Source organism: Atractosteus spatula, chromosome 1 (genome assembly GCF_055471065.1).
Source record: "Atractosteus spatula isolate fAtrSpa1 chromosome 1, fAtrSpa1.hap1, whole genome shotgun sequence".
NCBI lineage: Eukaryota > Metazoa > Chordata > Actinopteri > Semionotiformes > Lepisosteidae > Atractosteus > Atractosteus spatula.
In genome coordinates this window covers 54,369,724-54,386,098 of record NC_142706.1, presented here as the reverse complement: position 1 = coordinate 54,386,098, position 16,375 = coordinate 54,369,724, and the positions used below count along the sequence as shown (strand labels likewise).

Sequence of the window (16,375 nt, the reverse complement as noted above, 5' to 3'; positions counted from 1 at the left end):
AAGAAAATAGTAATGGTTAATTCCAGGGAAATGAGTGCAAAGCAGAGAGCTTTCCTACTACAAAGCATGTGCTGCTTGAGTATTTGATATAGGTGGGCATGCTTTGTTGTGAAGCCCCTGGCTTCTTGTGCTTAGGTATTTGCTGCTGCAGCTCGAGTTTCACTGCGTCATTGCTTGTGTGGTCATATCAGTTCAAGAAGAATGGGGAAAGGCTATAATTCACGTGATTGTCATTATGTTTAAGCTTGAATTTGGATGTAGTTATGCGTCTCTTCTTATGCGAAAAAGGTTTCATGATTATTTGGACAGTCTCTCTGATGTTTACCAGTAAAAGTAAACACTGGTCATTATCAGGTTACAGAATTAAGCAGCAAGGGATGACTATGTACTGTTGGAATGAACGTTGACAGTTCACACACAACAAAGGAGGAAAGGCTGTCGTGTGGGATATCTAACCAGCAGCTTTTATATGTTTTAGTAAGAAAAGGTTCTTAAATGTTTCTTGTGCTATATGTAGGTGTCCTTAAAAGCTTAATTAAATGCTTATTATTAACTTGACATGGTCTTTTGTCTTGAACAAGTAGAGACCACACAGGCCTATTACTGGAAACCCCAGGTTGTCTTGCAGTTAAAATAAAAATGCCTTTCCGGGAAAAACGGACTCAGAAGCCTGTTTTTCTGATGGTGGGGATCTCCTGTTATCTGATATTTTTCTACAAAAGAACAAAATAACAGCACATAGCCTGCTGACCTCCATCAGAGGTTTTCATGTTGGTAGCAAAAAATGAACTATAAACACTAAATGGGAAAAGCTCTGTTACAAGAGGGTTCTTCTGAAAGCTTAGGTGTTTATGCTGTCACATCACTTACATCTTCTATACAGCATGGGATTGCAAAAAAGGCCAAATGTTAGGATATACAATTAAAAGCTTTTTCATTTAAGTAAGGTGCTGTTATATTAACCTAAGATCTTATGTATAGTGTTAATGACTACATTGCAGAAAAGATTACACTCTGGAATTTGATCCGGAGAAGAGCCACCGGTTACAATCTGGAGTTTAATAGAATGCCCTACACTCACAGGACAGCATAAAGGAACTGAACCTTTTTATTTTACTGTGATGGGACCTGATCCAAGCATTCAAAATCCTCAAAGGCTTTGACAAAGTCAACCCAGCGGACTTCTTCAGTATCAAGAGGCAACAAAATCAAAGGGCACAAACGGAAAGTATGTGGAAGTGCATTTAACTTTGAGAACAGGAGGCACTTCTTTATGGAACAAGCTCCCCAGCTATGTTGGACAAACTGATACCCTGGCTTCTTTCAAGAAATGGCTAGATGAGATCCTTGAATCCAATTAGCTACTATCAAATTCGGCCTATTCACAGCCCTGTTTGTAACCTTTTTTATATTGAGATGATACAAAAAAGAGAGTGACTTAGGACACCGTGACAGGCAAACATATCCTTGCTTGTTTTCCTTGCCCAAAATAGTGTGACACATTCACAGATAAGGTGCCTGTCTTTATTGTAGCTGTTGGCGTACCTTGCATGCACGATATTTCCAGTGGTATTTGCTATTCTTAGTTATTAATTAATGTGGCCTTCTTCCACGCTGGCCTATTAAAATATTGTTTCTATATCTGCCTGATTACCCCAGCTCCCCCTGCACTCTTGAGAGCAGCGAGAGAGAAGTGTGTCATGACAGTTGTAATAGTGTATCCAATGAAGTGGATGGGATAGGAAGATTTGACTTTGCTCTCAGCTCTTTCCAATGTCCAAACTTCGAGAAAATAGTATTTTTAATTCTTTTCTTTGCCGAAGCAATAAAAAAAACAACCTGTAGACTTTACCCAGGAGACTTTTAGTGGAAATGCCTCCTAACACTGCCTGTGTCTGGCTCTCATCTGCCCCTGTTTGCATGTTTACATGACGATGACCTTCCAGGTTTCTGAACACATGTGATGCCGTCTTTTTCTCCTTTCAGATTGCACTACAGTAGGAGCACAAGAGGGACATCTATCTGTGGAAAGAGGGAGCGGGAAAGTAGTGAGTATCTGTTTTCTTTACTGGCGGGGGGGGGAGGGAACAAATATTTAATGGCTGTCCAATTAGGCTGTCTTTCTCCATCATTAATTTCATTGTGGTTAGTTAATGCTCAATTAAGCTTTCCTGTTTTGGATTTGATTAATGGCACAAAGTCTGGGAATTTGTCACAGTCACCCAACTGTTGGCCTTTTTGCTGAAGTTGTTCCAAAATGGCAAATGAGCTAGCAAGTTGATTTAAGAGTCAGTTTTAATTTAGAGGTTAGTTGTTTGTGTTAGTTTTTATTTACAGTGGTATTCTGGGAATGGCATTGAATAGCACTAATAAAATGGATATTATTTTAATAGATTCTATTGAAAGATGTTTGGTATGTGGAAAAGTGTTTTTTTTTACTTTGTTAGATCTGTTCTTCCAGATACTGTTGTAGCTGTAGAATCATCATAGTATTTTCATACATCTAGATGAGTACTGTTTAATGTGCTTGCAGTGTACATTTGTGATCTGCAGGGAATTAAAGGTCTAAGGTCTTTTTGTGATTTAATTAGGGTACGTCAGACTTGAATGTTCGAAGTATCTTGAAGTAATCAGGTTTTGATTTGCAGTCACCCTGAGTTCCACTGCCACTCAATCATTTAAGGAATGTAAAACATTGCACAGGTAAAGTGAAGAATTCAGTGATGGACTGTATTGTATCCTAACACACAAAAGCGCCAGAACAGGACAAACTGACTTTCACAGCGTCTGTCTTCTAGCATCTTACAAAAAACTTTAGAATTGAAGAGTTTAACAATATGACAGGAAACTGGTGTCTTTATTAGGAGTAAAACAAAATGACCAGGTCACCACTCAGGCATTCTTGAGATGTGGGACAAAACAAGGTTTTTTTCTTAATTTAGATTTTTTTGGTTTAAGCTAAATGTTATTACATGTTACATTCAAACTTTCTACATGTTTACTTGCACATTGTCTACTGTTTGTATATTGTCTTGATGCACTGTTTGCACTTTGTTTTGTTTTTTACACTTGTTTTAAAATCGAGAGACTTTCTGTAAGTAAGAATTCCATTGTACCAGTACCGGTTACATATGGCAACAAAGTTCAAGTTCAAGTTGTTTTGACATACTAGAGTCTTGGCTGTCAGACTTTATAAAGGAACAACCTCCTCTTTGAAATATTTTTTCTTAAAATCCCTTTTTTGCAGTTGACCACTGACTTTTTTGTCAACTCCACCAGATGCAATAAAAAGCATAGTATTTTAAAATAGTTTCTTCTAAAGAGAATGAAGCCCTTAAATGTAACACAATGTAAACGTCTTTTATCAAATATTCTGTCATAATATTTGTAAAGGTTTATTTCAGGAAAAATAATCAGCAAGAAATCATATTGTGGCAATTATTTTCTTTACAGACTTTGATTACATTTCAGTAGTGAAAGGCAAGTTTTTCATCAAAATAAAAATTATATTGCAGTAAATTTCATTTTCTAGAAAATGTTGGGGAAAAAAGACCTCTGATGTAGGTGATTGTTTAATGACAGAGTTGACCAGTAAGTCACAGAGTTTAAAAAAATAGATTTAAAAAATTTTGATTTACTTCTTAGAACATCAAAAACTAGACTAATTTGCTAAAACTAGCAAAATTTCCAACTAAAACAGAAACCATTTAAGTTTCAGAATACATCTGAATTTCTTCATTACCAGGTAGTATGAGGTTTATCTTTTATTTACTGGGTCATACTGTAGGTGACTGACATGTCCCCCCCCCCCCCCCCAAATTTCCAGCAAAACAGAAACCATCACAAACAGAACTTGATTTAACAAGAACTAGATTTTAGTTTCAGAATACATAAATTTTCTTCATTGTCATGTAGTATGTGGTTTCTTTTTTAGTTACTGGGTAGTAGGTGACTGGCATGTTCCCCCTCAATAAAGTCCATAACATCTGGAGAAATTGTGTACATTTCTCTTGTTCTGCTTATAGGGGTGTTTCCTGTCATTTTTACCAAGATGTCACCAAACGGCCAGAAAAATACATCTTCTTTGCCATATCTTTTTTGATAATGGGCATTTGGACCCATTTGGGTGTAAACATTTTACTTCCACATCATGGTGTTCAGAATCCACAGCAAGGACTTTGCACAGCCACCAGTGGTCATCATAGACCACTGCTATCCAGTCTCCACATCCAAGGTTATCAGCAGTTTCTGTTGATGTGCCTTCAAGACCAGACATAGGTTCTTCTTCCATTTCTTGTATTAATTGTGACATAGGGCTCATGGTGGTTTCCACTGTGTTAGAGGGATGTCCCTGTGCATCTAAGTGGCGTGCCTCAGAGTTCAAAGAAAATGGGCTTGGGCTAAAGCACTCACGTAGCCTTGGCTCACTGCAAAAACCTTGAAAGCACCAAATTTTAGACTTGGTGAGAGTAGCCTCTCAAATGTCTCAATCTCTTTTCCTACAATGAGATGTAGTTTGACATTGTGCAAGCTTGCAGACACTTCGTTGTGGAACACTCTGGGACATCATGGCCTCTAAGCACTAGAGTATGTGCTGCCCTCTTCACTGCTGCACCAATCCCATCTGGTGCCCCCTTACCATTTGAAGTGGGGAAGAAGTTCCATGATGTTCTTTTGAATCCCAGTTTAAAAGACACGTCAGACAGGAGATAAAAGTTCTTCTTGTTTTTATATTGTTTGCTTGGACCATCGGACCAAAAGTGCACCGTATGACCTAACGGATACTTGTCACAGATCTCTCTCGGCACTGGTTTCATGTAGGCCTGAACTGCTGGAGCATCTTGTCACTTCAATTCAGTTACACTGCAGAATGCCGTCTTCTCTTGGCTTGTGTAGTACATTCATTGTGTAGTACATTAAAAGTAGGACTAGTCTTATTTGCTGTTTTTATTCATCCACAACAAATACATGTTGTAAAAAAAACCTAAACAATTTTAGCTAAGATCCTTAGCTGATTTGAATAACATATTACAATTATAGTTGATTAAAGTGTCAACATCGTAAGACGAAATATCTGAAGGAGTTGACATTGTACGGAGTTGACAAAATTACGTTTGTTTTTCTCACAGATGTTATCTACAGAGTAGCCATTTTGTTTTAGCCTATTTATGAAAAGGTCTCTTCGAACTAATGAAATACAAACATTTTTAATGCATGACATATTAATTTTTTTATCTAAAAGACAATGGAGTTGATGTCTTATGGTTGTGACATTACCTTTTGAAAAAATATTTATTAAATTTATAAAATCTAAAGACCATGAGGAGATGTGTCACACACAACGAAACCAGGAAGTTGAAAAGGGGCCCTTTGGATATAGCGGCCCATTTTTATTCCAGATTTTATAACACTTTTGTAAAAATCTGACGGTCTTGACACTAAAGTTGGGACAGAGCTTTTGAGAGACAGCATTTACAGAAAAAAAACATTTCTATCAAATATGGCTAAATATAAACACTCCTATGTCCTTTCTATCAGTCTGTGTAGGTTTTTCATTGTTTCAAATTTTGAAATTGTGTACCCTGGTATAGGACAGGGCCATTTCAGGTTCTCCTTGATTTTGAAATACAGAAAAATAAATCACCCCCATAAAGTAGGATAAATTAATTAATATTTAAAACCGTTTATAACATGTATTTATTCATTTTTCAGCCATTTTAGTAGACTTTATTGGTAGGACATGTTTTGCCCAAATTCTCAAGAATGTCTGCAATTTATGTAGAAAAAGCATGAAGGTTGTCTTATTATATTCCTATATAAGTATTTATAAAAGTCTTGCATGCTTTTTGTATTTCTGTGTGTCATGGGATTAATATTTGGCTTAATTAAAAAAAGGTTGATTAATCCTGAAGCCTAAATGTCGGAGTTGCTTAGTGTTTTTCTCTGACAAAAGGAGAGGGAATTGCAACACCAGATGAGAGGATAGAAAAGATCATTCTAATTAATGCCTTCTCTTTAACGAGCCCAAAACTGTCCCTTGTGGCATCTGAAGTTTAAACACTGAAGCATTTTTAAAGGGAGATTGTTTTATAGTGAAATTTTATATGCTTGCTGGCCCACCAGAGTCTTGAGCCGGGCTTACTCTGAAGCTGGAGGCCTTGTGCTTGTGGTAAGGACTGGGTGTGTGTTTAGGTTTGCACGCAGCACGTGTTTTTCAAAGTCTGACTGACGGTGGACTGTCATTCACAGCACAAACAAGTTGCACGTATGTGCTGCGAAGATACAGTAGCTTTGGGGCAGGTTGGAATTGTGCAAACTGCACCCAGAAAACAATGTTCTGCTGTCCACCCTTCCTACTATTCAGCTACTGATCTTTTGCTGTCTGTGGTTAGCAAGCTACTGTAGGTAGACGTGTGCCATTCTGACAACTATCGCCCAGATAAAATGTTTTGAAAGGTGTATGGCATTTGTAGGTCTTTGAAATATCTAAAACCAAACACTTTTTGCCAATGTTGTGATGAACTTTGCATAATTCTGAATGGAACTTAATTATACCATTTGTTCTGTTTTATAAGGCCAGAAATAATATTTAGATTTTGCATAACACTTTTTCTATTGATTGGAGACAAATGTCCTGCGGCTCCAGACCTCCCTGTGCCTTTCTGGCGTCTTGGCCCTGAAATCGATGCTTGCTCCTCTTCCCTGGCCCTGGGGTCTGGACAGGTGTCGTTGTTGTGTTGAACAGGCAACTGGGAAAGTGCTTTCATTGAGCCGAGCGCTGTCGATGCGTGCAGCGGTGCTTGGAGTGTAGCGGCCGGCTGGGGGAGAATGCAGTCCAGCGCCGTGCTCGCACACCTCTTCAGTCATTCTGCCTAATTTTCCGTACTGATTTATTGAACTCTAAATGCTGTACTACGGATGTGCACTTCTTTTCATGTGCATTTCTGTGCCGCCGTTCTGCCTGAGTTTCCATAGTGATCCTCCGCTGTAGTAGATTCCTGGGGTAAGGCAGTGCCCTGAGAGCTAGTCCTTGTCATTTCACCTTGAAGCACCCGGCGCTTCGTTAGTGATGCTCTCCCTGCCTGCTGTCTTGTATTATTCATGTGTGTAGACAGCAGCAGAGACTCTGATGGAGACTACAGTTCCCTCCCAGTGGCCCAGCACACGTCTCTGGAAGTCCTCCCCTCCTCTTTCCTGCTCAATCTGATGATACGCCTAATGAAAAATTCATCTCCCTGCGAGTGTTTTTTTTATGAATTAAATGTAATGCGATACTGTATCAGTTTGGCCCTTTCGTGAACTCCGAGGATTCTTAAAGATCTGACACTTCAGTGGATAAAATGTTTTGCCTTGTCATTTTGTTAATTGTTAAGGACATTTTGGTGTGTTTATGTGCGCAGTCGTGATTGTAACATCCCTACAAAGGAATTTCAGAATTTAGTGCACTAGAGCAACTTAGAAAATCTGCCTGTCTAATTCCCATAGGGAAACAAACTGCTTTGGTGCTGCCTGATAACTGATCTGCTGCTGTTCATCATTATCAGTGGATGTGGATGAAATGGTGCTTTGAATCTCCTGTTAGCAGCAATGCAGGGTGTCAAAACAAAAGATCTGTTATAAGAAGTGAATCCTGCGTTCAATTACTTGGAAAAAGCATGAGTTTTAACTTGAATAATGGCGACCATGTAGTAGTACATCTGTAATACGCCTTTCCTTTGTGCATTTAAATATTGCAAATATTAAATATGTTCATATGGACATTATAATTTCAAATTGTAGCATCTCGGCACTATTTGACATTAAAACATCACTTCAAGTATTGATTCAGAGTAATTCACTTTCACAGGAGCGTTTTCTAGGGACCGCACATCTGGAAGAGCTAGAGATCTGTGTGTGACTGGCTTTCTGCAAGATGGAGAGGCAGTTAATCACTTTAGCTTTGTGCCAATTTGCTTTAAATAAATGAAAAGTGTGTGTGGGCAGCTCAGAATACCAACAAATGAATCTAGTCTTGCCTCACAAAGGTTGCGTGTTTGGTGTGTAAATTTTTAATGTTCCCGGCAGCTTTGAGATCCGGTTGAAAGAGGGTATTACCAATGAGAATTTCATGTTAATTACAATGTGCAGGTAGGTAGTTTAAAAGAGCAGGATCATTTGTTATTCTGCAGTTATTTGATGTTCTGATTAGTTAATATTCATACAAGGCAGGGCCGCATTTTGCTTTCATCTTCCTGGGGTAAGTGGTGCATAAGGTTGGGGATTTCCTGTGTGAGGAAAGGACAGGAGAGACACTAGTGGTCCTGAACACAAAGGAAAGGACCTCTAATAAATCATGCTGTCATATCAATTTGGGCTTCATGCATCTGGAGAGTATAAATAGATTGCTTACATTACTTGTTGTAATGTAAGAAATTATCTCACCATACTTTTGTATGTTTTTTTTTTATTACAGCCCTACAAATATGTAACCAACTTTAACAATTGGCATTGTGCCTGTGGATTTATTTCTGGGAATCATGAGTTACTAGGTACACATGCATGGAATGAGAACGAGAAAGTTCAACTTGGATGGTTTCAGTGCTTTTAATGAGTACCTTGCTTTCATACTTCTGTAGGCCATTTTGTTGGTGGGGGGACTTTTATGAAGAAATCATCATGGTTAGCATCACCAGATTACACGTAAAATCCAACTGAAGTTTTCAGTGCTACTGTAAAATATTGCATGCAGCACTGGGGGTCACCAGATCCACGGCATTTGCAGTATGTTGACTTTACACATAAGTAGACTACAGGTGAATGGTATACCTGCGTTTCTGATGACTTCCTAACTCTCACCGCCTACTCCATACTGGCTCTGTAAACTCCTGCACTCATTCGTAGCTTTTTAAGCCTAAACATTGTAAAAAGTGCTGTTTGCAATGTACTGAGCTCTCCAGCAGGCACTTGTTACGGCTCTTTATAATGATCACACTCTAAACAGACAAAGACTTTAGTTGGAGTTTAGTTTTGGAAAATAAGGTGACAAAGTGCATTGGTATTACAGAGTCCACACTGTTTCGATCTTCTTTAGGTCTGCCTTTAAAACCCATGGCTACTTGCTGAGGGAGTCTTGAGTGAGATTTGCAAATTATTAATGTAGTTGCCAACTGTAGCACTTTTAGTGATTTAAAAGCAATTAATTGAGTGTGAGAAGGTCTCGGCAAAGGGTTGTGGGAATCTGAAATAAGCTACCTAGCCATGCTATCAAAGCAGACGCCCTAGCTTCTTTCGGAAACGGCTGGATGAGATCCCCGGAACTGATCCTCAAAACCAAACAGGGTTGATGAGCCGAGCAGCTTCCCAATATTATCCTTTCTTATCGTGTGTACCTCTACTTTATTCTCGTCTTCAGTGGAGCCTGCATCATCTCGTTCCTGTTGGCAAAAAGAGTCAGAGGAATGGAATTCCAAATGTTTTTGTACTGTATACTGGAGAAAAATATTGATTACTACAGAGACAAAATGCTGAAGACCCCCTGGACCCATCCAGGTTAAGTATTTATCTCCCCTCTTAAAAATGAAGAATCAATTTTAAACCAATTGCAGCAATTGTGTTAATAGGCTTGGGGAAAAATGCTTAAATAAAAATGTAACAGATGCAGTACTTTACACTTTGTTTTTAGAGCTTCATTTGTTTGAGTAATAAGAACCCTGCCTAAAGTTTTGGTTTGTAAACTGGAATGCTCAACATTACTGAGTGTAAAAATACTGGTTTGGTTAGAATATTTTGCTGACATTGTCATGGGTGATCATTTGAGGTCATTCTGGAGAATTGTTCATTAAATATGTTGGAAGAAAAAAAAATCTGAAAGCGAGATACAGGATACAGATAAAGCCAAACTTGAACCCTTTTTGAGACTGCTAAGCAATTTTTTTTCTGCTCAGTCTTTTATATATTGTTATAGAGAATATAGATAGTATTTCTGTGATTTCGCTGTCGTCACAAAAAAATTCTCAGTTCTTGACAAAGAACCCTTATTTTGAACTAAATTGGTCCATGTGCAGGCCATCTTTAAATGGAGTTTTTAAGTGAAATTGGTTAATACAATTTCTATTAGTCTTGCATTACCAGCATGCTTGTCTCTTGAGATGTTTTAGATGTTTTTTTCGGAAAAGAGATGAAAGATGGACCCAGCATGGAAATCAGGTTTGCTACACTGTCATCCTGTCTGCTTTAAGAAGTGCAATGGTTTCGGTTTGGGTAGTAAAGACAACTCTGCACTATTTAATTGATGAACTATGCTGTGCTTTTTAAGATTGTGGTTTGAATACCAGTGATGAAAGTCTGGCATCAGAGCTACTTAAGTACATCCCCAATCGAAAATACCACCCTGTTTATTTTGGGGGGAAAAAATGCATTGTTCACCTGCTAGCATACAATCTAATACCCCTTTCCCCATATTTTTAGAACACACAATAGCATTTTTAATGAAAATGCCCATTTACATGGGTGGCTACATTTTGAAACGCTGTTGTAATTTCTTTCTCGTTATTGCCATCATTGTGCTTTGAAAGGCTGATGGGTCATGTGGTGCTTTTTTATTTGGTCATTGAAAGCCTGGGTGGAATGTGCAAGCCATTCATGCTCCTCCACCTCCAAAACAGGAAGTTGTAACCCACCCTGTACTGTTTGGGTTGCAGGAAGCAGTGACGCCATCAGCGTGACCACACACGTTTCTGTCTGCCAAAACATTTGTTTCCACTGTACATTCCGGCTGTCAACTATTGTTGCTCTTTACTGTAGTGGCTGCGTTATGGGGAAATGAAATGCTTTGCAGAAAGGAACTGCTACATCCCTATTCCAGCAACATGAAAACAAAAAGTCTGTAAAATGTTAGATCCAATAAATGTATGATAAGTCTGTCATCAGACATTACAGAAATGTTACCACAATAAAAAGTTAATGTAATATTGCAGTTTCTAATTAATAGGGTGACAAAGTGGTGAGCGCTGCTGCCTCACAGCTCTGGGGCCCTGGGTAGAATTCTGAACCTGGGGTGCTATCTGCATGGAGTTTGTATGTTCGCCCCATGTTTGCTTGGGCTTCCTCTCGGTGCTCCAGTTTTCTCCCACAGTCCAAAGACATCCTGGCATCCAAATTGGCCCTAGCGTGTGTGGATTGGCAGCCTGTCCAGTGTGTATCCTGCCTTCTGCCAGTTGCTTGCTGGGACAGTCTCTGGCTCCCCGTCGACCCCGTATTGGATAGAGTGGTTAGACTTGAACTGATTTAATCATTAATGTGCGTCCTTAATGGCATGCTTAATCAACACAAATGTGTGTGTACATTTGTGTATACGGTATTACTTTATTACAGCTATGCCTATGCCTATTGTAAGTGTTGTTGGGCTAAATTGCGTTGTTGGGAAAGAACCTGAACCACAGAAATTCATTGCTCAGCAGTTTGTTCAGGAGAGAACACAAATTAAATGTGAGTCAAATAGCAGGATTCAGATTCAACTAAGGTGACAAACTTGACAAGGATGAATGCTGAGCTTTATAAAAATGTGCAGTTCTACTGTTTAAAACGGATTCTGGTACTGCATTGAATCTAAAACTAGTTTAGCAAACGTCCAGTGTTATAGAAGAAAAGAGATTGCTGTACCGAGCAGCTTGTTCTTTCCCTCTGTGTGCACTAGAGGGCGTTGTAGCCAGGGTGAAAAAAACGAAGAGGAATTGTTAAAGGCCAGCCTCAACGGCAGCGTTCAGTTTTCCTTCTCGGTTCTTTGCAAGTGTACTATAGTTTTTTTTACACAATATAGTATAGTGGCCAATTACTGCATTTTGCCAATTTCATTGTTTGGTTTTATCCAGTATTTTGAAATGTTTGTACTTTGCTTTAAATTGTACATGCAAACATTAAATGTGCAGTAAGACTTATTTATAAAGTTTAGAAAAGTCACTGCAGACAGTGAGATTTGCTTAATAAAAACACATTTGTCTTATTTTTTTATATTTCTTTTAGATTTTCCTGTTATCAGACATAACGCAAATAAAAACCCAACAACTGCACAATTCAATCTTAAGGCCATCTTGTGCAACATTAGGCTCAGGGAGCCAAAGAGCATCATCTTCCTTCTTCAGTGATTGAAAGGGGAAACGCTGCTGTTGGACACGGGGATGCAAAGGGAACATAAGCTTTCTAAGGAAATTGTCTGTTGTTGGCTCATTAAAGGGTTATGAAACAAAGTTATTTTGTTGAAGATTTTTCGCAATACTGCTCCAAGAATATGCTGCAAACATGCAGGACCCAGGGCCTCTTTCCAAATCCCAGTCACAGCTGAGGCCATCTGCAGCTCTGTTCTGACTTCTCCCCTTCCAGGGAAAGGAGCTCCTCTGGCTTCCACCAGATGGTTTCTCTAATTGGCAGGTGAAGGAGGAAGAGGCCTTCTCACTTTCTCCTGCTGCAGCCTCCTCTTTCATTAGCACGAGTCCTTTTGGAACTAGCCAGGCAGACAGAGCAGAATTCCGCGCTTTTATATCCGAGGTCTACATAGACCACCACGTTCCTGGAAAAAGCCATATTACTGACTCTGCCAATCTTCCTAGAGCATGAATCTCCTTATGTTCCAGCACTGCTGGAAAGTCGGTTGGCTACTTTCTGGTTTTTAGCCACATTGCTTTGCTAATGTAGTTGTGGATTTTTTGTCTCAACTTTTGTTTTAATAAGGAATCAATAGCTCTGCTTAGTCAGTTTGAACAATTTCTTGAGAGGATTATTTTGTTTTCCTCTCCAAGAAAAGTAATATGCTGACCTCGTAGAACCTCCTGGTAATACAGCATGTTTGATATAATAATGTCTAGGCCCAGCAGGTGCATGGCTTGAAGACAGCTAACCAAAATATTTCTCTGTTCACTGTACCTCTGAAGCCTGCTGTATGACATCTGAATCTAATTTGGTAACATTGCTTTGTTTTTGTAGATGGTTAAAACTTAGTTTCCGCCAAACATTTTGGCTCATTTAGGATTTTGAAAGCATTAATTTAATTGTGATGCTTTTGTGGTATTGAATCTTGGCATAAATCAGAACTAAAAGCTCCTAAAGTAGGAATGTTAGCTGCTGGGATTTTTATTTTCAGAGAAGGTTTTGTGAGTTAGAGAATTTTCGAAAGTTTTTTTTTAATGCAGTTCTAGTTTTTACTGTCTTTCTCTTACATGTCATACCCTGTCTTTTTCCATTTATCTACAGAGGGAGGTTAAACTTCTGAGCAAAATATTGAAAGGACTGACACATGCAGACCTGTGTTTCTCATACATATGACTTCTATGTACATATATGTTGTACAGTACATCTTGGAAAAATAACTTTCTATTGGTTAAGCTGCACCACACTGACATGTAGTCAGGTAGTTTGTACCACAATTGTGCCATTTCTCATTGTGTAAATCACAATGAGATTATGAGACTCACTGTATAAAGTGTGCTACAACTTTGTAAATCTTAAAAGTTAGGAAGCATTTCCTTAAGAGTTAATGGCAGTTATGCAATTGCAAATGTACAGTGGCCAGTAGAATGCTCTGGAACTATACTTTGTTTTCTGATTTCATTCCCATTTATCCGTCCCATCCTTAGCATTATAAGTGGGAATAACCAATTCAGGCAGAGTGTTTCCCATGAATTAAGAGCATTATCGAGTGTAGTGAAAGACAGAAGAAGAACTGCCACCACAGGGCAGTGTATTTCATGGGAACCAAACAGCCAAATGTGGTTCGATATCATACATATATCAATTGACGGAACACTTAACCTACGTACAGAGTTGTCAACGTGAACATGAATAAGCATAATTCCTTTTCTGAAGTGTTTCGAAAAATATGAAAATTCTTTGGGGAATTGTGTTCAATTCTGATATTTCAGTAGTTGTGAAACAAGTTATTCATGTGTTTTATAAACATTTTGTTTTCTTGATTTCAGCAAATGTGAGCAAAAACCTTTGAAAAGGACTAAAGACAGTAATGACATCAGTAGTCTTGCTTCCAGTACCTTTACAGATACTTTACAAAGTTATGCACCAGATTTGTATCAACAGAAAGATGTATCCAAATGAGCAAGAGCTTTTTCTTTTTCATATAACACTTCTTTTTCTTTACATCTTGTGTAAAATCCACCATGTTGATTTTTTTTACTCCGCAGAATTGGAGAAAGCGAGGGGTTACTTGTCAATGTAAATGTAACGATCTGAAAACCCTGTGACGTTTTATTTTCATTAATTAGTTGCAAGAGATTAACGTTTGCCAGGCTGCAGACATTTTAATTAAAAGCCTGCCTAACGTTGTTCTTGTGGAAAGAAGGAAGGGTAATTGAACAATATGCTAACAAATCAGTATTTTAATTGAAAAGCTCTGGTGTGATTTAAAACTCCATCTTGTGCTGGGGTTTCTACATATGGCCATCTGAAATGAAGGTAGTTTAATAACATGAAATACTCTTTGTTTTGAATCCTGCAATCGAAAACAGACTACCTATATAGTTAGTTATTGTCCTTATGTAGTGCAGTAGTTGGTCCCTAACTTAGAATTAGAAACCAGTTTAAAAAAATATGTTTCCATGTGCCCACAGTGAAAATGTGGAAAATAAGTGACTTCAAATCAGATCAAATCTAAAAGCCAGCTAAAAGCCTCTTGGGTTTTAACCACATTTTTGTGGCTAAGATTTTAATAAAAGAAAAGCTTTTATGACTAACTTTACAAGACATCTCTACAGGTGGTGTATAGAAAATGCGAGGGTGAATTGGAGACAGATGCTTGTGATGTTCAGATGCTGGTTTCTGAATGTCTCGGATATACTTGCCTAATGAAAAGAAATTGAGCTTGTGTTTTGCCGTTTTCCTGGGTTCTGGTGAGATCTTATTTAATACATAGAAGATCGCAGGGAGCTGTAACTGGCAGACGGGCAGAACAGTTAAAAGTCAGAAAACGTTTGTCGTCGCTTTTTGTGTTGATTACCTTGATTACAAAGATGCATGGATTGCATGGATGTTAAGCTGCAGAAAAGCATCTGATACTGAGGATAGCCTGAGCAACTTTTGTATCCTCTGCTTTATGTGAAAAGAGAGGCATTCAAAAAGGCACCTTTCCATTTTGCTGCACATTGGGGGCCCCGCAACAAGGAACTTGATGAGATTATTTGATAAATTAACTAGTAATGACCAAAGAAGTTAAATGGGCCAAATAACCTCCTCTTGTAACCTTCTTGTGTTCTTAACATAATATAGGCCTGAATCTTAAAGGGTCATGTTATGCTGTGTTCAGGACGAGGTGATTGGTCACACCATCTTGGATTAGGCGAAAACTGCAAACTACTTTTCTGAAACCCTGTGGCCCAACGAAGAAAAACGTGTAATGTGTTTGTTAAGGTGCTTACAAAATCATGACTGCCACAAGCCCTGATGAATGTCTGGATAATCGTCATATAAAGACACTCCCTGACTTCATAAGGGTTTCATTTTGCACAATCTTGTGTAAGCCGACATTTCCCCACATCTTCTCATGCCATATACGCTTGTACTTAAGGAACGAGTAAAGGGTTATTCCATGCTGAAACGAGAGGAAAAGAAGCACAGTGTTTTGACTGTGGAACCTTCTTCGGGTGCATTCTTTTGCTACTGTTTTGTATTTAAAAAATATTAATTACAATTCACAATACAAAATCACACTATTCAAATATTGCAGTTTTCTCTACAGTACTCTACAGTAATTTTGGTATCACTAGCACCTTTCACATTACTAGATTGCTTTTCAGCTCAGCCATGACTAAAACCCTAAGACTGCAAACACACAGAGGAAATTATATCAGACAGCACACATGTAAGATATGCAAGAGGCAATGCAGAACAAGATGGAGGCCACACACAACTTTTATGTAAAGATGGATGTATGCAAGTTGGGGAGTACTGTATTGCATTGCATCATGGCAGTACAGTGTGCCACAAAAACTTTCAAATGTTTTGTATCAATGTGCTTGTCTTATTGCAATGACATTCTGTATGCTTAGAATTGGATAGTTTCCCTTTCAAGATTGTTTGAAACAAGATGCTCCCTTAAAATCAAAAACAAAAAATAAAAATGGAATAATGTGCTCATGGAATAATTGTTGCCAGTTACCATTTTTATTATAACTATCCATTGTTATTGATTGTTATACACGTGAGACACTTCTTGACAGTGCAATGACCATGGATAGGTTGCCAGTTAAAACATTCTACAGTATATTCCTAAAGACATGGCAAACCATTGGTAGAACAAAGGCCTTCTCTACAAAAATACAGCCTGAAATTTGTTAGGAATGCTAAAGTGAAGTATTCTCCAATAGACCCTCTTTGAAGTTCGTTGTGTATTTTT

At 38.4% G+C, this 16,375-nt stretch overlaps 1 protein-coding gene across 3 annotated transcripts in view; it reads left to right on the top strand.

The window, feature by feature from the left end:
* fbxw7 (F-box and WD repeat domain containing 7) overlaps positions 1–16,375 on the top strand; it is a 211,830-nt gene that overhangs the window by 44,799 nt on the left and 150,656 nt on the right. For all 3 annotated transcript variants that reach the window (XM_088910951.1, XM_088910958.1, XM_088910966.1), the window contains one exon: positions 1,987–2,048. The gene's annotated coding sequence lies outside the window, so the exon portion shown is untranslated. The remainder of the gene's footprint in view (positions 1–1,986; positions 2,049–16,375) is intronic.